General features: G+C 43.7%; 1 protein-coding gene across 11 annotated transcripts in view; it reads right to left on the minus strand.

Annotated features, from left to right (window-relative positions):
* Positions 1 to 23654, minus strand: part of shank2b (SH3 and multiple ankyrin repeat domains 2b) — a 1108014-nt gene that overhangs the window by 899784 nt on the left and 184576 nt on the right. Inside the window, exon 1 of one of the 11 annotated variants that reach the window (XM_068046564.1) lies at positions 12308 to 12390. The exons of the other annotated variants lie outside the window; for them this stretch is intronic. The gene's annotated coding sequence lies outside the window, so the exon portion shown is untranslated. Of the gene's footprint in view, positions 1 to 12307; positions 12391 to 23654 lie in introns of those variants that run through there. 11 annotated transcript variants of the gene reach the window in all.

The following is a 23654-nucleotide window of genomic DNA, read 5'->3' on the forward strand; positions in this document are numbered from 1 at the left end:
AAAGAGGTGATGGAGATGGGAGGCAGACTTCAGAAACTCACTGTACAAATCCATCTAGGGGCCAGAACCCACAGTTACATCATAACTGGTGATAGAGTAAAATTGACTGGGAAACATCGGCATAGCAATTTACAAAGGATGGCCTAAAATAACGAAGTGGCAACGGAAAGTAAGATTTATGGACTGGAGAGCATTCTATGGTTGGGACTTAAATTAGGCATGCATCAGAGGTGTTGAATGGCCGTTCCCATGATAACAATCTCTATTTTTATGCTCCAATACAGTTGACAGAAATGAATAATGAATAATTCCAGTATATTTAGCACAGTAAATAAGGTATTCATAATTATTGGGTGATCCTAGAATCTGACCACACAGTTTTAGTGTTCGACTTTTTGAAAGCTCTTTCCCTTACATTTTAAAATCCTTATCCCTGTTTTCAAACCCCTCCATGCCCATACCCCTCCCATCTCTTTAATGTCCTCTGTAGTGTTCAATGGTTTGATTGATCTTGGTTTGACTGTGTTAGTCTGTCCACTCATCAGTGTTCACTGTGTTTAATTGCTTAAGCCTAGGATTGATGAAACTGAAACTAGATGCTGAAAGGTTCTAGCAAACAGAGACTGTGTTCTGATAGAGACATTGTACTGAAATCTTATAAGTGCTATGATATTTTAAAGTACTGTAAATAAACTAGTTGTTGACTTAGAACTAGTATCATCTCTGCATTTTTCTGAGATAAATTGGATATATAAAATGTACAGAAAAACAGCAAATACACAACATCCTCCAGCCTACAACCCACTGAGATCTCTGCGCTTCTCCAACTTTGGTCTCTTCCACGTCCCCGTTTTCCTTCGCCCCACCATTGGCCAGCATGGCTTGAGATACCTAGGCTTTGAAGCTCGTTATTTCCTCCATAAACCTCTTCACCTTTCTACCTGTCTCTCTTCTTTTAAGATGCTTCGCAAAATCTACCTCTTTGATCAAGCTTTTGGTCACCTGTACTAATACCTCTTTATGTGTGACAATGTCAACCTCTGTTTGGTAGAGGGTCCTGGAAAGCATCTTGGGAGGTTTTACTGCGTTAAAGTGCTATATGAATTCAAGTTGTTGTTGTTGCATAGCAAAGAAATTATCCAATAGATTACGAAGTCTTGGAAGTAGAATATCATTGCTATTACTGAAACATGGCTTAAAGGAGGACAGGAATGGCAGCTCAACTTTCCTGGTTACAGGATTTTCAGACAGGACAGAGTGAGGGCTAAAGAAAGGATCACAATATTGTTTAAAGAAACAATCAGAGCCGTGAGCTCCATAATTGGCGGCCACACCTTCAGTTGCCTAGGCCCCAAGCTATCAACATCCTTGGGGTTATCATTGACCAGAAGCTGAACCGGACCAGCCACATAAATGCCACCTTCCAAACCCGCAACCTCTACCACCTAGAAGGACATAGGCAACAGATGCATGGGAACACCATCCAAGTCACACACCATCCTGATTTGGAACTATATCGCCGTTCCTTCACTGTCGCTGGGTCAAAATTCTGGAACTCCCTTCCTAACAGCACTGTAGGTGTACCCATCCCACATGGACTGCAGCGTTTCAAGAAGGTGATGCACAACCACCTCCCTAGTCAGCAACACCCACATCCCATGAAGGAATAAATAATACCCTCCCTACACCTTTCCACCTTGCTTTCCTCCTTTAAAGCACTCCTTAAAACCTATCTCTGACCAATCTTTTGATCATCTGACCTAATATCTTCTTTTGTGGCTCGGTGTCATACTTTGTTTTATAATACTCCTCTGAAGTGCCTTGGGATGTTTTATTATGTTAAAGGCACTATATGAATATAACTTCTTGTTGTGGTGAGGAGGGGTGAGATGCTAGAAGGATCATTAAATGAAGTCATATGGGTTGAACTGAGGAATTACAAAAGGGGAAATCACATTGCTGGGAGTATATAGTATAAACCCCCAAACAGTCAGAGAGAGATAGAAAAACAAATATGTAGGAAAGTTGCTGAGAAGTGCAGAAATAATAAAGGCAGTAATTGTATGTGATTTCAACTACCCTAGTATTAACTGGGATAAATTCAATGCAAGAGGTATAGAGCATGCAGAATTCTTAAAATTCATTCAGGAGAACTGTTTTAGCCAGTATATAGCAAGTCTAACAAGAGAAGGGACAGTTCTGAACATAATCTTAGGGAATGAAGATGGGCAAGTGGAAGAGATATGAGCGGGAGAGAGCAATTTTGTGCTAGTGATCATAATTCAGTTTGATTTATTGTAGTTATGGAAAAGGACAATGATAGACCAGGAGTAAAAGTTCTAAACAGGAGGAAGGCTACTTTCACTAAGCTGAGTTATGTTTTGGCAAAAGTGGACTGGAAACAGGTACTTGATGGTAAATTAGTGTTGGAGTGGGAGGCATTCAGGGAGGAGATAGAGAGGGTTCAGGACAAATATGTTCCTACTAAGATAAAGGGTGAGACTCCTAAATCACACACCCACCTCCCCACCCCACCCCAAATGTCCAGGAACATAAAGGGTAGGATAAGGCAAAAAGGGAAGCTTATTGGAGAAGAAATATTAAGGAGTTTAGCATCTTTGACAGTGGATAAAACACCAGGCCCAGATGAAATGTATTCCAGGCTGTTAATAGCAGACGCTCTGACCATTATTTTCCAGCCCTATCTGGCTACAGGAGTAGTGCCGGTAGACTGGAGGACTGCTAACATTCTACCATTGTTTAAAAAAGGAGAAAGGAACAGACCGAACAATTACAAGGCAGTCGGTCTAACCTCAGTGGTGTGTAAATTATTGGAAAAAATTCTGAGGTGCAGAATACATCATCATTTAGAAAGGCATGGATTAATAAAGGTCAGTCAGCAGAGATTCGTTAAGGAAAAATCATGTCTGACTAATTTAACTGAATTTTTTGAGGCGGTGGCAAGGAAGGTCAATGAGGGTACAATGTACTCTACATGAATTTCAGCAAGGCTTTTGACAAGATTCCACATGACAGAGTGGTCAGAGTGACAGGAGTGGTCAGTTGAGTGAGTGGGCTAATACATGGCAAATGCAATATAATGTGGATAAATGTGAGGTTATTCACTTTGGTAGCAAAAACAAGAAGGCAGATTATCTTCCTGTTATTATAAACTGAGAGAGGGGAATATGCAGCGAGACCCGAGTGTTCTCGTACACCAATCGCTGAAGGTAAGCATGCAGGTGCAACAGGCGGTAAAAAAGGCAAATGGTATGTTGGCCTTCATAGCGAGAGGATTCGAGTACAGGAGCAGGGATGTCTTGCTGCAATTATACAAGGCCTTGGTAAGGCCACACCTGGAATACTGTGTGCAGTTTTGTTCTCCTTATCTGAGGAAGGATGTTCTTGCTATAGAGGAAGTGCAGCGAAGGTTTACCAGACTGATTCCTGGGATGGTGGAACTGACGTGTGAGGAGAGATCGAGTCGGTTAGGATTATATTCGCTGGAGTTCAGAAGAGTGAGGGGGGGATCTCATAGAAACCTATAAAATTCTAACAGGACTTGACAGGGTAGATGCAGGAAGGATGTTCCCGAAACCAGGGGTCATAGTCTAAGGATACAGGGTAAACCTTTCAGGACTGAGATGAGGAGAAATTTCTTCACCCAGAGAGTGGTGAGCCTGTGGAATTCGCTACCGCAGAAAGCAGTTGAGGCCAAAACACTATGTTTTCAAGAAGGAGTTAGATATAGCTCTTGGGGTGAAAGGGATCAAAGAGTATGGGGCGAAAGCGGGAACAGGCTACTGAGTTGGATGATCAGCCATGATTATAATGAATGGCGGAGCAGGCTCGAAGGGCTGAATGGCCTACTCCTGCTCCTATTTTCTATGTTTCTATGAAAGTAAAAGCCATGGGATCCAAGGGAAAGTGGCAAGTTAGATCCAAAATTGGTTGAGTGGCAGGAAGCAAAGGGTAGTTGGCGACAGGTGTTGTTGTGACTGGAAGGCTGTTTCAGTGAAAAGTGGAAATAGGTTGGATAATTCTTTTCTGGCCGGCACAGACACGATGGGCCAAATGTCCTCCTTCTGTATCATAAATTTTCTTGCTTCCGTTTCTTCAAATTCAAAATCATTCTGGCCTGCCTATACTAAAGTGATGTTTTCAAATCATCAGAACTTATGCAGATCATGTTAAGCGAATGGTTTTTTGAACTGTACTGTAGTTGTCTTTCATTTCTTAGCCTTCGAAAAGCAGTTGCCTTGAAGATTGATTGGAGCGGTAAATAGTTCCTTTCATGATTGAAGCCTTCATAATTCATTACAAGCACCTTGAGAATAGGTTAAACAATGCCATTAATTCAGTTTTGCCTCAAGCACTTTAAGAAAATGTTTAATCAATAATATAAAGGGAATATATCAAACTGCACCTGAGAACACTAACTGAGCAATCACTGATAGGCAACGCAGTCATGCAATAAACAGAGGGGTGCACTGTCCAAATTTACCTTCCGACATGCTGATGATAACAACAGGAAAAAATTAGGGAAAATTCTGGAAACGCGCCATGTTTCATTTCAGCAAGACAGCAGTTTTTTTCCCACTCAAAATGCTGAAGGTTCTTCACACACACTTCCCAATGTCATTTATGCCTTTGCTTTAAGCCTGAGGAGACTCATGAAATCGGTTCTGCATGACTGAGAGGTTTTGTCTTAGATTATTACAATAACAAAAGGTTTGCATTTATATAGTGCCTTTCCTGACCTCAGGACGTTCCAATGTGTTTACCACCAATGAAGTACTTCTGAAGTGTAGTCACTGTTGTAATAGAGGAAACGTGGCACAGCATGATCCCACAAACAGCAATGCGGTAACAACCAGATAACCTGTTTTAGTGGTGACCTTGGTTCAGGGATAAATATTGGCCAGGAGACTTGGGATAACTCCCCTACTCTTGTTCAGATTAGTGTTGTGGGATCTTTAATGCCTACCCCTGCAGGCAGACAGGACCTCGATTTAGTGCCTCATCCAAAAGACAGCACCTCCAGCAGTGCAGCACTCCTTCATTACTGTACTGGAGTGTGAACATAGAATATGTGCGCAAGTCCTGGAGTGGGACTAAAACTCACAACCTTCTGACTCAGAGGGAAACATGCTACCAACTAAACCACAGTTAACACTATAAGTCAAGCTGAAGTTCTTTGGCTTCAGATCACCCCAGCAAAACATCCACTTTGCAGGTTTTATTTCAGATTGCCAGCATTGGTTTGTTTTGGTGTTTAATTCACTGCCACTTCCCTTCCAGGAATGTGCAACTTGAAGAAGTTCTGCTCACGCCGACAGGATTTTCGTTGGTCTCTTTTACTTTGTTCCCCTTTTGTATTAGAACAAAAACTTATATTTATATCGTGCCAGTAATGTACTAAAACGCTGCAAGACGCTTCACAGGACCATTACAAAACAAAGTATGACACCAAGCCACAAAAGGAGATATTAGGTCAGATGACCAAAAGCTTGGTCAGAGGTAGGTTTTAAGGAGTGTCTGAAAGGAGGAAAGTGAGGTAGAGAGGCGAAGAGGTGTAGGGAGGGTATTTCAGAGCTTGGGGCCGAGACAACTGAAAGCGCGGCCACTAATGTTGGAGCGATTAAAATCAGGGATGCACAAAAGGCCAGAATTGGAGAATTGCAGAGATCTGAGAGAGTTGTGGGGCTGGAGGAGATTACAGAGATAGGGAGGGGAGAGGCCACGAAGAGATCTGAAAACAAGGAAGAACATTTTAAAATCAAGATATTGCTTGACCGAGATCTAATGTAGGTCAGCAAGCACAGGGGTGATAGGTGAACAGGGCCTGGTGCGAGATAAGACACGGACAATTTTTGATGACCTCAAGTTTGAGAGTAGAATGTGGGTGACCAGCCAGGAGTGCATTGGAATGGTCAAGTCTGGAGGTAATGAAGGCATAAATGAGAGTTTCAGCTGCAGATGAGCTGAGGCGGGGGCAGAGTCAGGCAATGCTACGGAGGTAGAAATAGTCGGCCTCAGTGATAGTAAAAACATGAGCTCGGAACCTCATCTCAGGATCAAATGAGAAACCAAGGTTGTGAACAGACTTACTTCCTCTCCAACTGTTGCCAGGGAAAGGATGGAGTCTGTAGATGGGGAAAGGAGTTTCGAGTGGGGACCAAAAACAATAGATTACATTAAGATTGCTCAGTAACTATCTGACTTGCTCCTTATGGATTCCAACCTAAATCCCACCCTTCATCTTGTTTTTTTTTTATTGACTTAATGGGATGTGGGCATCGCTGGCAAGGCCATAATTTGTTTCCCATCCCTAATTGCCCTCGAGAAGGTGACGGTAAGCTGTCTTCTTGAATTGCTGCAGTCCATCTGACGCGGGTACACACACAGTGCTGTTAGGGAAGGAGTTCCAGGATTTTGACCTAGCAACAGTGAAGGAATGGCAATATAGTTCCAAGTAGGATGGTGTGTTGCTTGGAGGGGAACTTGCAGATGGTGGTGTTCCCATGCATCTGCTGCCCTTGTCCTTCAAGGGGGAAAAGGTCATGGATTACGAAGGTGCTGTCGAAGGAGGTATAGTGAGTTGCTGCAGTGCATCTTGTAGATGGTACACACTGCTGCAACTGCACATTGGTGGTAGAGGGGGTGAATGTTTGTGAATGGGGTGCCAATCAAGCGGGCTGCTTTGTCCTGGATGATGTCGAGCTTCTTGAGTGTTGTTGGAGCCGCACCCATCCAGGCAAGTGGAGAGTATTCCATCACACTCCTGACTTGTGCCTTGTAGATGGTGGACAGGCATTGGGAAGATAGGAGTTGAGTTACTTGCTGCAGAATTCCCAGCCTCGGACTTGCTCTTGTAGCCACAGTATTTATATGGCTGGTCCAGTTCAGTTGCTGGTCGATGGTAATCTCCAGGATGTTGATAGTGGGGGATTCAACAATGGTAATGGTGTTGAATGTCAAGAGGAGATGGTATTCTCTCTTGAAGATCGTCTTTGCCTGGCACTTGTGTGGCGTGAATGTTACTTGCCTCTTATCAGCCCAATATCTGTGAAGTTGTGAATGTTACTGAACATTGTGCAATCATCAGTGAACATCCCCACTTCTGACCTTATGATGGAGGGGAAGTCATTGATGAAACAGCTGAAGATGTTTGGGCCTAGGACACTACCATGAGGAACTCCTGCAGTGATGTCCTGGAGCTGAGATGATTGACCTCCAACAACCACAACCATCTTCCTTTGTGCTAGGTATGACTCCAACCAGCGGGGAGTTTTTCCCTTGATTCCCATTGACTCCAGTTTTGCTAGGGCTCCTTGATGCCAAACTTGGTCAAATGCTGCCTTGATATCAAAGACAATCGCTCTCACCTCACTTGATTGAAAATATCCCATATTCCCATTCAGTCCTGATGAACCTTCGACTGTCTCTGATTTGTCATGCTGTTTGTCAAACATCCACTACCAGATGAGCAGAAATTACTACCAACTAAATATTGGGAAGACCAAAGCCATTTTCTTCAGTCCCTGCCACAAACACAGCACATAGATAGGCTAGCAGAATGGGCAGAAAGATAGCAGATGGAATTTAATACTGACAAGTGTGAGATGATGTATTTTGGCAGAAGGAATAGGGAGAGGCAATATATACCTAATGTCACAGTTATAAAGAGTGCGCAGGAACAGAGGGACCTGGGGCTGTATTTGCATTGATCTTTGGAGCAGGCAGGACATATTGAGAGAGTGGTTAGTAAAGCATACGGGATCTTGGGCTTCATAAATAGAGGTATTGAGTACAAAAGCAGGAAAGTTATGCTGGACCTTTATAAAGCTCTGGTTAGGCTGCAACTGGAGTATTGCGTCCAGTCCTGGTCACCACACTTCAGGAAGGATGTGAGGGTCCTCGAGAGGGTGCAGAGGAGATTTACCAGAATGGCTCCATGAGTGGTGGATTTTAGTTACAAGGTTAGGTTGGAAAAGCTGGGTTTGTTCTCCGTAGAACAAAGGAGATTGTCGGGAGATTTGATAGAAGTGTACAAGATTATGACAGGCTTAGATAAGTTAGACATGGAAAATCTGTTCCCATTAACAAATGGTACAAGGGCTAGGGGCCACAAATTGAATGTTTTGGGCAAAGGACGCAAGGGGAATGTGAGGAAGCACTTTATTATGCAGTGGGTGGTAATGACCTGGAACTTGCTGCCTACATGGGGGGGGTGGAAGCGGAGACGATCACTGACTTCAAGAGGAAGTTGGATGGCCACTTGACAGAAATAGACTTGTGTGCCTAGGGGGATCGAGCCAGGGAATGGGACTGATTGCATAGCTCCGCGGAGAGCTGGAATGAACTCGATGGGCCGAATGGCCTCATTCTGCACTGTAAATGACTATGAAACTCCATTCCCAAGTCACTGACTCCAACCCTCTCCTGGCCACTGTCTGAAGCTGAACTAGACCATTTGCAACCTTGGTGTCATATTTAACCCTGAGATGAGCTTCCAACACCATATCTGTTGCATCCCCAAGACCGCCTACTTCCCTCTCAATAATATTGTCCCTCTCTGCCCCTGCCTCTGCTCATCAGCTGCTGAAACCCTCATCTATGTTACAACACAAATTCATCCTTGTTACATCTAGATTTGACTATCCCAATGCTCTCCTTGTTGACCTCCATTCCTTCACCGCCTATAAACCTTAACTCATCTAAATCTCTGCTGGCCATATCCTAACGCATCAAATCCTGTTCATCCATCACCCCTTTGATTGCTTATCTAAATTGGCTACTAATTAAGCAATGCCTCAATTTGAAAATTCTCTTCCTTGTTTACAATTCCCTCCGTGGCCTCGCTCCTCCCTATCTCTGTAACCTTCTCCAGCCCTTTGAGATCTCTGTGCTCCTCCAATTCTGGTTTATTGCATGTTCCTGATTTCAATCATTCCACCAATAGTTGCTGTGCCTTCAGCTGCCTAGGTCCTAAGTCCTGGAATTCTCTCCCTAAACCTCTCTGCCTATCCACCTCCTTAAGACACTTCTTAAAAACCGCTCTTACGACCCAATGGCCAGAATTTTACGCCACCCCAGCGAGCCAGATGGTGGTGGGGGTGGGGGGGGGGGGGGCGTTAAAAAGAGCGGGAGGCTCTAGGAGGCCGCAACCTGCTTCTGCCTCCGCCCCACTTTACGTAGGGCGGGGGGGCCAAAAAACAGGCCGCCCGCCCCATGCCAATCAAGGCCCTTAAGTTGCCAATTAACGACCACTTAAGGGCCTTTAAGGGCCTTCACCCACCTCCACAGGGATTTTACCCATGGCAAGCGGGCGTCCTGTATCCGGGAAAGGCAACACAGTGAAAGCTGGTGGCTTTTCAGTGCCCTGGGGGTGGGCCCTGATAAATGGGCACAGGGTGCCCAATTGAGGGCTGCCCCCGCTTCCCCAACCACCCACAGGACCCAAGACGCCCCACCCCCCTCCCCCCAAACGACCACTCTTGCCTCACCGGGGCCTGACCGGCGAGGCATACCAAACTTACCTGTACTCCTGGCTCCATGTCCTCGGCTGAGCTGCAGTCCCAGCAGTGGCCACGGCTCCCGGTGCTGGGACTAAGAGTTGCCAGCCCGATGATTGGCCGGCAGCTCAATGATTGATGATTGGCCAACAGCCGGAACAATTAAAGCCCGGGGACCGTTAAAATGTGGGACGGATCCCCAGGCTAGGCGGAAGTGGGATCGCCACCGACTTTTACGTCTGTGGCAGCTTGCGTCCGCCCTACGTAAAATCCAGCCAAATATCTTATGTGGCACAGTGCCAAAATTCTTGTGAAGAAATTTGGGCCATTTTACTATGTTAAAGGCACTATATAAATGCAAGTTGCTGTTGCTCTGGAAGAAAGATCATTGACATGAAATGTTAACTCAGATGCTTCCTGACCTGCTAAGTGTTTTCCTGCATTTTCTATTATTCCAGTTTGCATGGCTAGTTTGCCGCAGGATAGAGTAACAGATGCAACTGTGGCCTGATTTGCATTCTACATTACTAACTCCACCTTTTATGCCCATTATGTACTGCTACTTCAGTATCTGCTGGCTCCTAAATATGACAGTAGATATTCTTTCCAGTTGTATTTCAATTTAAAGTATGTTTTCATGAAAACTAAATGTGATGACAATTTGTTTTTGTTTAGGGTAAATTTTCCAAATGCACATTTCTGGTATTAAATCTTGGCCTTGCCAGCAACGCCCACACCCTGAACCTGTCAAAAAAAAGGAATCTTACAGAGTTGAATAGCTTGGCAACTGTCTAAGCACACACAGGAAGAATGACCACTGGAGATTACTGGAGTGCAAGTGGAACATGTGGAACTCGACTCTGGCGTAACTACAGTAGTGCAAACCAGGAAGAGGAAGCCTGTGCTCACTTATGCACACGTCCATGAATGCAAAGACTTGGTTTCCAATCTAGTCTTGTCTATTTGTATTTAACTTAAGAATTATGTTCACGTGTTATCCAAAATGATTCAGCCTGAAAACATGGACGTTTCAATGAATATCGCTGTGTTTTATAACAGGGAATGCAGTCATGCTGGGCTGAATTTTCACATTTCTGAATTTTTCCAATATCACATTGACACCTGAATGAACTGAACAATATGTCTTGAACCTACATAATATATATTTTATTTTTCCCTCCCTAACTGTCTCCCTTGCCATCCAATTCTGAAGGTGGAGACTCCTTGCTGAGGTAGGTCTTTGTGGGCACCAGGCATCTGACTGTAAGTCACCCAAGTGGCCAGCATTGATTGATTCATGTGTAACCTCTTCCTCTTCTGGCATAACCTGAAATCTAACTTAGCTGTTCTCTCCACATGATGCTGGCTGACATGTTGAATGTTCAGAGCATTTGCTAGCTTTGGCTTTAGTTCATGCCGGAACCTCAGCAGTGAGTGTCTGGAGGCATAACGGCCCAGCCTATCCTGCCCTGGCCGGGTGTTCACACACATGCATTTAAGGGGAAGCTAAAGAAGCAGATGACGGAAAAGGGATTAGAGGGTTATGCTGATAGAGGTAGATGAGGAAAGATGGGAGGAGACTCGAGTGGAGCATAAACACTGGCATGGACTTGTTGGGTCGAATGGCCATTTTCTGTGCCATACATTCCATTAAATTCTATGTTGGGTCACTAGATGGGAACTTGGCTGATTCTTTATAAACCCTTCCTCATCTAGGGGCACTGAGCACAATTATAGTGCTTCTACTGAACCCCAGCTCAGTCCAGGTGGGGCATCAAACCTGGCACCGTAACAGTTTGTATGATTCAAAATACCCACTAGATAAAGCACCTGTGGGGCTAACCAATGCAAGCATTTTTCCGCAAGTCACGGTTCAGATATTTCTTTTTGCCTATGCAGACACAGAAACTTTTGACTGAACATTGTAATTCTGAACAAAATGATTATATTTTCAGAAGAGTTGCAAAAGAAGCAAATTTAAAGCAAAGCGTTAAAATCTAACAATGAAATAAAGAACTAAATGGGAAACAGAAGCATCTGAAACTGGTGGACAGGTGTTCAGGTGGATTAATGGTTCAGGTAGGATCCTTTCTTCGATAGCAAGAAGGATTCCACAACGTCAGAACGTTCCAAAAGCACTTCACAGCAAGTAGAGTGTCGTCACTGTTATAATATAGGGAAATCCAACAGGCAATGTCCACACAGCATGCTCCCACAAAATAGCAGTAACTTGAGTAACGGATAAACTGTTTTAATGATGTTGATTGATATATATAAATATATTGACCAGGTTACCAGGAAGGACCCCTCTGCCTTTCTTCAAATAATACCATGGGTTCTTTACATGCACCTGAGGGGACACACGGTGCCTCCATTTAACGTTGCATCCAAAAAACAATATGGCGCTCTCTCAATACTGTATCGAAGTGTCAACGTTAACTTTCCTCTCACAGATATTGATCAACCTACAGCAAGTTTCTTCCTTAAATACAGATTTTCAGCATTCACAGCTTTCCTTGTCTTCATCACTGTGTTCTACCACATTTCAAAATTTCCCCCGCATTATTTGATGTCAAATGAAAATGTTAGCAAAAAAAGCTGTTGTCGAATAATTGATTCTATTTACATAGACAAGCCACTGCTTCCAATTTACAAACCCCATCTCAGGTTGCATTAAATTAGAATTGATCAAACAGAAACAGGCTCATTGTTTTTTCAAAAGTGGAGCGTCACAATGGAAAAGAAACCCAAACAATTCTCCTGAACGAGCACTGTGGTGTCTCACTTACCCTGAACTCAGAAAGCTCATGTTGGTTCTAATCAGGATAAACACATTTTTTTCCCTTGGCATTGGACTTGTCTTTCTGTTTCTCAGAAATTCTTATTTCAGTGCTACAAGTAAATACATGCCAAGAATACCACCTAAAGTAGGTAACATCATGGAGATGTGCAATCATTTAGAAAAGATTCCATGTACATTGTGGTTTGGGGTGGAGTTTGTTGATACCGTTGTCAAAGAAACTGAACCGTAAAAAAAAACCCAGCCCGACAAAAATTATGCACTTTATTCCCTTGTTATAGTGAAAGGTTTTGTTCCTCCAAATTTGATACCATAACAATATTGCTGCTGAAAATCCTACCACAAAGCAACCTAAAAGCAAAAGTTGAATGGTTTTGGCTCCAGCCATTTCATTTCAACCTCCCTTCACACTGATTTTTGCCGTCTCGCAGTTGTGGAGTGAAAATGCCTTGCAAAAAACAGGTGGTGACTGAAGAGATCGGTGCCATTTGGAAACTGTCCCACAGCAGAAGTCCAACTACCATAAGATAAATAAACAGAGACATAGAAAGTACTGTATGAGTGTAGTTTTTTGTTGTTTGTTTGATTCTTACATTTTGTACATTCTTCCAGTCTTTCAGAAAATAACACTTTAGGATACAGTAATTTCAGACATGACTTGTGGTATGTGTTGCATGCTTCGGAGGAAAGTAGTGACTTTGGACCTATGGTTTCCAAAGCTCTCGTGCACTGACAGATTTTCCCTAAGTCGTGTCTGGATTTGTTGCAGACTAATTGCTGGAGATTGGTTGCTATGATTAATCAACAACTCCACTATTGTTGTATCATGCTGTAAGGTACCAGGCAATGACCATCCTAACAAGAGAGGATCTAATCTAACGCAGGACAGAAGCTGGGAATTCTGTGGAGTGTAACTCATCTCCTGATGCCCCAAAGCATGCCCACAATCCACAAAGCACAAGTCACTTGCCTGGTGGGTGCAACTCCAACAACATTCAAGAAGCTCAACACCACCCAGGATGAAGCAGCCCGCTAGATCCACACCCCATCCTGCATCTTAAACTTTCGCTCCCTCCACCACCGGTGCACAGTGGCTGCAGTGTGTACCATCTATAAGATGCACTGCAGTAACTCACCAAGCCTCCTTCGACAGCACCTTCCAACCCCACGACCTCTACCACCTAGAAGAACAAGGGCAGCAGACACATGGGAACACCACTACCTGCAAGTTCCCCTCCAAGTCACACACCATTCTGACTTGGAACTATATCGCCATTGTTTCTTCACGGTCACTGGGTCAAAATCCTGGAACTCTCTCCTTAACAGCACTGTGTGTGTACCTGCATCACATAATCTGCATTGGTTCAAGAAGATGCCCCACCATCACCACCTTCTCAAGGGCAATTACTGATGTGCAATAAGGAGGCAGTGGCGTATTGTTACTGGACTAGTAACCCAGAGACCCAGGGTATTGCTCTGGGGACATGGGTTCAAATCCCAGCAGAAGGTGGAATTTGAATTCAATTAATAAATCTGGAATTAAAAAAGCTAGTCTAATGACGGCCATGAAACCATTGTCGATTGTTGTAAAAACCCATCTGGTTCACTAATGTCCTTTAGGGAAGAAAATCTGCTGTCCTTATCTGGTCTGGCCTACATGTGACTCCAGACCCACAGCAATGTGGTTGACTCTTACATGCCCTCTGAAATGGCCTAGCAAGCCACTCAGTTGTATCTAACCGCTAGCACTGTGGGTGTACCTACCCCACAGGGACTGCAGCGGTTCAAGAAGGCAGTTCACCATGACCTTCTCAAGGGCAATTAGGAATGGGCAATAAATGCTGGCCTGGCCAGCGACGCCCACATCCCATGAATGAATAAAAATAAATAAATAAATGCTGGCTTTGCCTTCGACGCCCACATCCCGAAAACAAATTTTAAAAAGGTAGAAGGTGAACTGGATGGATCTTGGTCGTTTTACATCCAGCAATTCCTTCATTCCTTGTTTGATGTCTTCCAGTGTCATGCACCATTTGCCAACTAAGAGGTTAGAAGTTGACCTATTCTAGAACCCACCAGAACCACTTTTGAGCCAGCTACTCAGATACATGCAGGTGGCCTGATATCCCATTTATACTGCAGATTTCCCACAATATAAAGCCATTACCTGTCTTCTGAATTCTCCCTGTTAATATTGTGGGCTTGGTACATATCCATCTTTCACATTTTTCCCAGTCAAGATTTGTTTTGGTTAGAACCAAAATACTTTGGGCTACAGAGAAAGGAATACTACTTTCAGTTTTGATATCGCTGTGGACTAAACTCAGAAGACAGTGGAGTAAAAAGGAAAGATGTCCCTCAAATGCAATGTCCAAACTGGGACAATACAGCAGCACACAATTCCAAACTTTGGCAAGATTAATAAACAAGCTATCAAAATTTTCTAATTTCAGATATCCAGTTCACCTTTTATAAATTCTCTTGGGTGTTCTAATTTTGCTTCTGTTTCTTTCAGCATTCATTTAAAGTTTATTTGATTAGCACAAACAATTCTGTGTGAAATCTTTCCTGTTTTCCACTGGAAGCAAACTTTACCCATATTGCAGATCAAGTTACTACCAGGAATTCAACCAATTGCAGATTGCCTGTGACTGTGCCAATTTCACACTTATTACATGGTATAAGTGACTTAACAGCCATTTATTATGTAGAATTTACAGCACAGAAACAGGCCATACTCCACATGAGCTCCTCCCACCCTACCTCATCAAATCCTATCAGCAAATCTTTCTATTCTTTTCTCCCTCAGGGGCTTACCTAGCTTCCCCTTAAATGCATCTATTCTATTTGCCTCAACTACTCCTTCTGAAAAGAAAGAAAGAGAGACCTGCACTTATTTCGCAACCTCAGGATGTCCCAAAGTGGTGTACAGCCAATTAAGTACTTTTGAAGCATAGTCACTGTTATAGTGTAGGCAACGCAGAAGCCAAGATGCGCACAGACAGCTCCTATGACCAGAGATGTGTTAATGAGCAAATAATCTGTTTTAAATAATTGATTGAGGAATAAATATTGGTCATACCACCAGTGAGAACTCCCCTGCTCTTCTTTGAAATATTGCTGTGGGATTTATTACATCGACCCAAGAGAAGAGACAGGACTAGTTTTAACGTTTCATTTGAAAGACAGCACCTCCAACATTGCAGTACTTCCTACACGTTGCCCTGAAGTGTCAGCCTCGACTTTTGTGTTCAAGTCTCTGGAGCAGGACTTAAACCCACAAACTGACCCAAAGGTGAGAATTCTACCTACTTAGCCATGGCAGTTGTAGGTTTTGCAAACCATTCTCTGTGTAAAGAAGTTTCTCCTGAAATCCTTACTGGATTTACTAGTGACTATTTTATATTTATGGCCTCTGGTTGTGGACTTTCTCAAAGTGGAAACATCTTCTCTACTCTGTCACACCCCTTCATAATTTTAAAAACCTTTATTAGGTCATCCCTGCAGATATGGAAGGAGTCTACGTGCACATTAGGTCAAATGGCAAGAGTACAATCTATCAAAGCTGAAAGCGAAGACAAAAACTCAACACGTCCTGATCAGAGAACTCCTCTACGCTAATAATGCTGCGCTAGTCGCTCACACGGAATCTCAGCTACAAAGACTCACGGACTGTCTCTCCCATGCCTGTAACTTGTTCTCCTTGACTATAAGCTTCAAGAAAATCATGGTCATGGGACAAGGTGTTGCATCTCTGCCCCTGATCACACTAAATAACACCCCACTGGAAGTGTTTAGGAAATTATGCTACCTTGGGTCTATGGTGACAATCTGTCCCTTGATGCAGAGCTTGATACACGCATAGGAAAAGCAGCTACCACCTTTGACTGACTTGTGAAACGCACATGGAATAAAATCAAGCTGATCCTTAGGACCAAGCTGATGGTTTATAAGGCCTGTGTTCTCAGCACCTTGCTGTATGGTTGTGAAACATGGGCAGCTATCAGGAAAAGAAGCTCAAAAGTTCCATCTTCTCTGTCTGCAGCGTGTTATGGATATATCCTGGCAGGACAAAATCACAAATGTGGCAGTCCTCTCAAAGGCAGTGCTCCGAGGTGTGTTGGCAATAATCAAACAGAGGTGGCTTTGGTGGACCGGACACGTCCGCAGGATGGGAGATGGTCACTTATCCAAGGACCTTCTGTATGGTGAGGTAGCCAGGGCCAGAAAGCCAGTGGGACTCCCAAAGCTCTGCTTCAAGGATGCTTACAAGCATGACACGAAGGGCCTAAATGTCGACTATTGCAACTGGGAGTCACTAGCTTGGAAAGAGGGAATTAGCAACACATCCTGTGGGCTGGTGTGCACTACCATGACGACCAGTTGCTACAGCAGCTTGGCAACAGGCGCCAATATCAAAAACAACTCACAGCGTTACTTGGTAGCTACACCTGCACCACTTCTGGCAGAACCTTCCCCTCGAGGATTGGCCTTCACAGCCATCAGCAAAGGTGCACCAAGAGAAGACACCCCACCTAAACCTTGCTGCACATCCATCATCTTTCGTAGATGGAAGGATACCAAACATTAGGTCACCCCTCAGCCTTCTCTTTTCGAGAGAAAAGAGCCCCAGCTCATTCAATCTTTCCCGATAGTTATAGCCTCTCCGTTCTGGTATTTATCTCATTTAAAATGCTGCTTGGGGTTGCAAGCTGTGCTTTAGAAAGTGGAATTCTGCAGGAACCATGGTGAAACAGTGTAGAAGGAAAGTCCATTTTATGGCCAAGTCTGTCAGAATTAGCTAGCGTGGTAATAGGGAAGCAAATTCAGCTTTTTAGGATAAACAGTGCTACCTCCAGGACTCACACGATTGTACCAATGGATGTGTCTTTGACTGCTGGGCACAGAATGGTAAAGATTCCAGCATTATTGCCAGGATACAGTAACAGCAATAGAACTGTCGACCATCACAGTGCAGAAATAAGCTACTCAGTCCATCAAATAGATGATAGGCAAATACAAGCTTGCCTCTCTACAGCATCTTTCACAACCTCAGGATGTCCCAAAGCACTTCACAGCCAATGTCATTATCATAATGAAGGAAACACAACAGCCAATATGCATACAAGGTCCCACAAACAGCAATGTGATAATGACCAGATAATCTGTTTTGGTGATATTGGTTAAGGTATAAATATTGGCCAGAATACCAGGGAGAACTCTTCTGCTGTTTGAAATTGTGCCATGGAATCTTTTATCTCCACCTGACAGGGTAGACAGCACCTCAACATATTTGACAGTGCAGTACTCCCCCAGTACTTAACTGCAGTGTTATCTATTATCATTTCCATCCAATGCTATCGATGTCTGAAAATCAGCAATTTTCCAATGTGCACTGAGGGACGGCAAGATTCGCAGAGAATTTCACGCAATGTAGCCTAACGAATGATTTGTATAGCGTTAAGCATTGCCTCTCAGCTTGCAGTCTACACCTGCTTTATTCAGAACACTTTGCATTTTTCTTGCTTCCCCCCAGTTACTCAGATTTCACAACAGGCAATTTCTCAGTGAGAGCACATTATGTCAGATTCACAAAGTCAAAACGAGTCTGAGTGCCATGGTTGTAAGAGCATAATGGGATATTTATGTCACAATGTGCATAAATGTCATGAACAAATTGCATTTATAGCTCATGATTTACCAATACCAATTTTCAACGTCAGTATCATTTATACCAGTCAAAGCAATTTCATCACACTGTGATACCAAAGAGTTTCAATGCATGTTTGAAGGTAATATTACCGGGCTTTATGAGCTTGTAGTCACTAAGCTCTACTGAACTAGAAGCTGCAATTAAATAGGCCATCTATATATTTCTTTGTAAAGCAAACCACTTCAATATTCCAAACAAAACACTGGCAATTAAGATGTCAGCCCTGGCTCAGAGGGTAATAGATTCAAGACACAGTCTAGAGACTGGAGCACAACATTTTCACTCTCAGAGGTACCATCTTTTGAATGAAAAGTTAAATCAAGGTTCCATCTGCTCTCTCAGCTGGATGACACTATTTGGAAGAGGAGCCAGGGACTTCCCTCCAGCTTGGCCAGTATTTATCTCTCAAACAACATCACTAAAATAAACAAATTATGTGGCCATTATCACATTGATGTTTGTGGGAGCTTGCTCTGCACAAATTGGGTGCTGCATCTCCTACATTACAACAGTGACTGCATTTCAAAAAAGTACTTAATTGGCTGTAAAGCACTTTAGGATGCCCTGCGGTTGTGAAAGGTGCAGTATAAATAGAAGTCTTTCTTTCCGTCCACAAATGCATACAGCTGTCCCTCTGTATAGCATGTGCTTTTACAGTGTTATTTTGGCTACTTTGCTCCCAATATTCAAGAATGTTTCTTAGTGTTTCAAAGTTCATGCTGTTGAGCAGTCAATCACTGATGATGCTAATTGATCATCGATACGCCATGCCAGTGAACAGCAAACTGTATCCCAACCACATTCAGTAGCCTCGATCAGAGAAATCTTTCGTTGTACTTCATGTTTAATCAGAAGTGCAATGAACTCTCTTACAATCTCACAACATCCCAAAGATAGATTTGCATTTTTGTACCATTGCGTGATATCCCAGAAACATCTCAACGGATTACTCTGAAATACAGCCACTGTGGCTAGGCTAATGTGGCAGCCATTTTGCAGATAGCAAGATACTAAAAACAGCAATGAGATATATAACCAGTTAATCACATTCGTTGATATTGTTTGAGGAAAGAACGTTGGACAGGATCTTTGAATAGTGGCAAGGGATCTTTAGCCAATACCTCAACAACAAATTGCAGTTATATAACACCTTTAATGTAATGAAACATCCTAAGGTTCTTCACAGGAGCATTATGAACCAAAATTTCACACTGAGCCACCCAAGGTGATATTATGGCAAATGGCCAAAATCTTTGTCAAAGAGGTAGGTTTTAAGGAGTATCTTAAAGGAGGAAAGAGAGGTTTAGGGAGGGAATTCCAGAGCTTAGCACCTAGGCAGCCAAAGGCACGACCACCAATGGTGGAATTATTCTAATTGGGGATGCTCAAAAGGCCAGAATTAGATGAGTGCTGATATCTCGGAGGGTTGTGGGACTGGAGGAGATTACAGAGACAGGGAGGGGCAAGGCCATGCAGGAACTTGAAAGCAAGGATGAGAATTTTTAAATCAAGGCTGAACAGTAACTGAACAGTTTAACACCTCTTCCTGAGAGCAGCAGCTCCGACAATGCAGCACTCCATATCACTCTGATGTGCAATTCTACATTACATGGTCAAGGCCTGCAATGGCTGAGATGACAGTGCTCCTGAATGAGCCAAGCTGATAGCTGCAAGCTAAGGTTTTAAACTCAGGTTATAAAAAGGAAGAGAAGATTGTTCTACAAGTCAACTCCCAACTTCCTGACAGAACAGAAATTAGTTGGGAATCAACTGCAGCAGTATTTTTTTTTTTCATTCATGGGGTATGGGTGTCACTGGCCAGGCCAGCATTTATTGCCCATCCCTAATTGCCCTTGAGAAGATGATGGTGAGCTGCCTTCTTGAACTGCTGCAGTCCATGTGGGGTAGGTACACCCACAGTGCTATTCGGAAGGGAGTTCCAGGATTTTGCCCCAACGACAGTGAAGGAACGGCGCTATAGTTCCAAGTCAGGATGGTGTGTGACTTGGAGGGGAACTTGCAGGTGGTGGTGTTCCCATGCATCTGCTGCTCTTGTCCTTCAAGGTGGTAGAGGTCGTGGGTTTGGAAGGTGCTGCCTGAGTAGCCTTGGTGCATTGCTGCAGTGCATCTTGTAGATGGTACACACTGCCACCACTGTGCGTCAGTGGTGGAGGGAGTGAATGTTTGTGAATGGTGTGCCAATCAAGCGGGCTGCTTTGTTCTGAATGGTGTTGAGCTTCTTGAGTGCTTTTGGAGCTGCACCCATCCAAGCAAGTAGACAGTATTCCATCACACTCCTGACTTGTGCCTTGTAGATGGTGGACTAGCTTTGGGGAGTCAGGAGGTGAGTTACTCGCCTCAGGATTCCTAGCCTCTGACCTGCTCTTGTAGCTACGGTATTTATATGACTACTCCAGTTCAGTTTCTGGTCAATGGTAGCCCCTAGGATGTTGATAGTGGGCGATTCAGCGACGGTAATGCCATTGAATATCAAGGGGAAATGGTTAGATTCTTTCTTGTTGGAGATGGTCATTGCCTGGCACTTGTGTGGCGCAAATGTTACTTGCCACTTATCAGCTCAAGCCTGGATATTGTCCAGGTCTTGCTGCATTTCTACACGGACTGTTTCAGTATTTGAGGAGTCGCGAATGGTGCTGAACATTGTGCAATCATCAGCGAACATCCCCACTTCTGACCTTATGATTGAAGGAAGGTCATTGATGAAGCAGCTGAAGATGGTTGGGCCTAGGATATATGAAATGTACCTTATCATCTTTTTAGTTGTCAATTGGCATTGGCAGAAATAGGAATTGATTTTGTATCAATACCATTCACAGCACTTACCTCAACACAAATCTATTTCTGTTGATTGCGTAGAAAAGCATAGGGAAAGCTGTTTCCCCTTCTGTAAAACCCCTTGCATGGCAAATATACAGAGCTCTTTCTTTTAAAATCGAAAGCACCTCAGCAAATTTTTCAATTGTATTTTTCAAATGCAATTTACACTCGATCAATTTCCAGTGAATACAGAACATGCAGCACAGAAGCAGGCCATTCAGCCCATTGTGTCTACGCCGGCCGAATAAGCTATCCATCCAAACTGATCCCACCTTCCAGCACTGCTCCATAGCCCTGCAGGTTACAGCACCTTAAGTGCATGTCCATGTAACTTTTAAAAGAATTGAGGGTTTCTGCCTCCACTACTGATCTGGGCAGTGAATTCCAGACACCCACCAACCTCTGGGTGAAACATTTTCCTCATGTCCCCTCTAATCCTTCTACCAATCACCAAAAAATGCTTCATCAACTCTGTCCAACCTGAAAAGCTCTATCCAGTCCTCTGGTCCCATATGTGATACAGACGCGTCCACTTGGCTCATTGCTCTCCATAATTTTAAAGAGTTCTTTTAGGTCCCGTTCAAAGCTGAGGGCATCATTTTCAAGACAAACTGTGTGGCTTGCAGTCAAATTCTGACAGTGTTGACTGCTCTTACCATCATTGTTTTTAGTTCACCATCCAGTAGCCCCTGCCTTCCCTCTAACTCATCCCACATGGCTTTGAATAAGATTTTCCTGCTTATTTTCTACACAGATTTAGTCCTCACTTCTTTCTTGAAAGTCCTGTCTCCTTTGCTGAGCCATGGTCCTACAAGGACCAATCAACATTCTCTTATTCATATGCCAACATTCACCATGATTGTCTACAAGCTATTTGGCTCTGTTGGGTGTCACAGCCAAGTCCAATGCTGTCATCACTCAGTATCTGCACATGTAGATGAGCAGGGACTCAATGAACAACCATTAGCTCTAGGAAGCTTGCCTACTGCTCCTCACTATCCTAGGAATATTAAGCTCCTCAGTACAGTTTGAGGATCCGGCCTGAAGCCTTCCTTCAGTTCTGATGAAAGGTCACAGACCCGAAACGTTAACTCTGCTTCTCTCTCCACAGATGCTGGCAGACCTGCTGAGTATTTCCAGCACTTTCTGTTTTTATTTCAGATTTCCAGCATCTGCAGTATTTTGCTTTTATATTGCCAAAGCCTTCCTAGCCTGTTTGACTCAGCTACTCATTGGCTAGACTCTCTGAACTTTTGGCGGAGCTAACGTTGCAGAACATTAAACCTCACTCCCACAAAGGCTGGTGAACACATCAGGATTCTCACTTCCTCAGTCTTATATGCTGGGGTCAGTCACGCTGAACCCGAGATACGGCTGTCCTGTTCCCTTTCCCTTCAATCAGCTTCAGTTCAACGTGCCTCTCATTTGCTGGGCTACTTGAAATTCTTGCCAAATTTTGCACCAGCAACAAATCACCTCTACTCTTCGATCCTGAACTGTGCAAGGCATTGTCTGCCTGTCTTCACATTCTGTGGTGTAGAGAGGGCCCTGATCTATCTCAGCTGACTGAAGCACACACAATGGCAGTGATTGCTCAGCGTATCTGAAAATTTCTTGCTTGCAACAAGCCCGAGTTTCCCCTGTCTAAATCCTTGTGATGAAGTTCCAACAGAGCCACGTCACACAACATCCTCTCACATTATCTCCACTCTAATTATTGTTCCAGAGGTTACCGCATTCAATTTGATGCAAAATTCTGCAGTGATTTTTATTACTGGTTATCTAGTTTTCCAGCATTACCTCAAGTTGCTGAATGGCCAACTAGTCACCATCTTTACCATCTTCAGATCTCCTGAACTGATCTTGATCGCCTGAGGGGAACAGAAGGGAATTTTCCAGAGTGCTTTATCCCTTCTTGGCCTTGGGTTTTCCCTCTGTACTTTTTGCATTCTGAAGAGATTACATGGCTGTTGGGAGATACGAAGTGTCTAGTCATGATGCTCTGGCCATCATCGTGTGGGGCAGGCTTGATGGACCAGCTGGTCTTTTCCCGTCCATCAATTTTGAAACTTCATATGTTCCTTCAGTGAGGTGGCAGGCAAACAAAGTCTTTTTGAGGTTCAGTTGGCTTCAAAATAATACAATGGAAATGGAAGAATGGCAATGGAAATGGCAAGGGAAGACAAACTATACCTCCATGACACACACAGTAATTTGATAGCTCAACAAAGAGAGTCTGTAGGTGCCAGAAACTATTGGGTAAGTGACGAGCCAATGGAACCTGTCATGGGAGGAGGGGAGTTCTTCACAAGTGGCTCCAGATAATCCCATAGTACAACAACCTAACGGGTAAAGTGGCTAATGCTGGACAAACAGCAAGAAGATTGCCGGTGCTTGACATTGGTTTTACTTGGTTAAAATCCAGCCATACCTCTGGACACACTGGGGATCCCTTAGCAACAACAGGTTGGAGCAGGGAGAATGTTGGGTAAACAGTAATTTTACCTTTTGTGGATTCCTCAGCAGCATTCTTTGTAAATTCTAAAGTACAGTGATGTCAGACAGCCAACTGACTAAATTAAATTTGTCCCACTAGCCTTGTTACTTAAGCACTCTGACCTCTGCTTTACATTTTCTCAATGGGTCAGCTGTGGCTCAATTGGTTGTGCCCTCACCACTGAGTCAGAAGGTTATGGGGTTCAAGTCCCATGCCAAGCACTTCAGCACAAAATCTAGGCTGAGGGAGTGCTACACTGTCAGAGGTGCTGCCTTTCAGATGAGACAC

This window comes from Heterodontus francisci, chromosome 14, assembly GCF_036365525.1.
Source record: "Heterodontus francisci isolate sHetFra1 chromosome 14, sHetFra1.hap1, whole genome shotgun sequence".
Taxonomy (NCBI): domain Eukaryota; kingdom Metazoa; phylum Chordata; class Chondrichthyes; order Heterodontiformes; family Heterodontidae; genus Heterodontus; species Heterodontus francisci.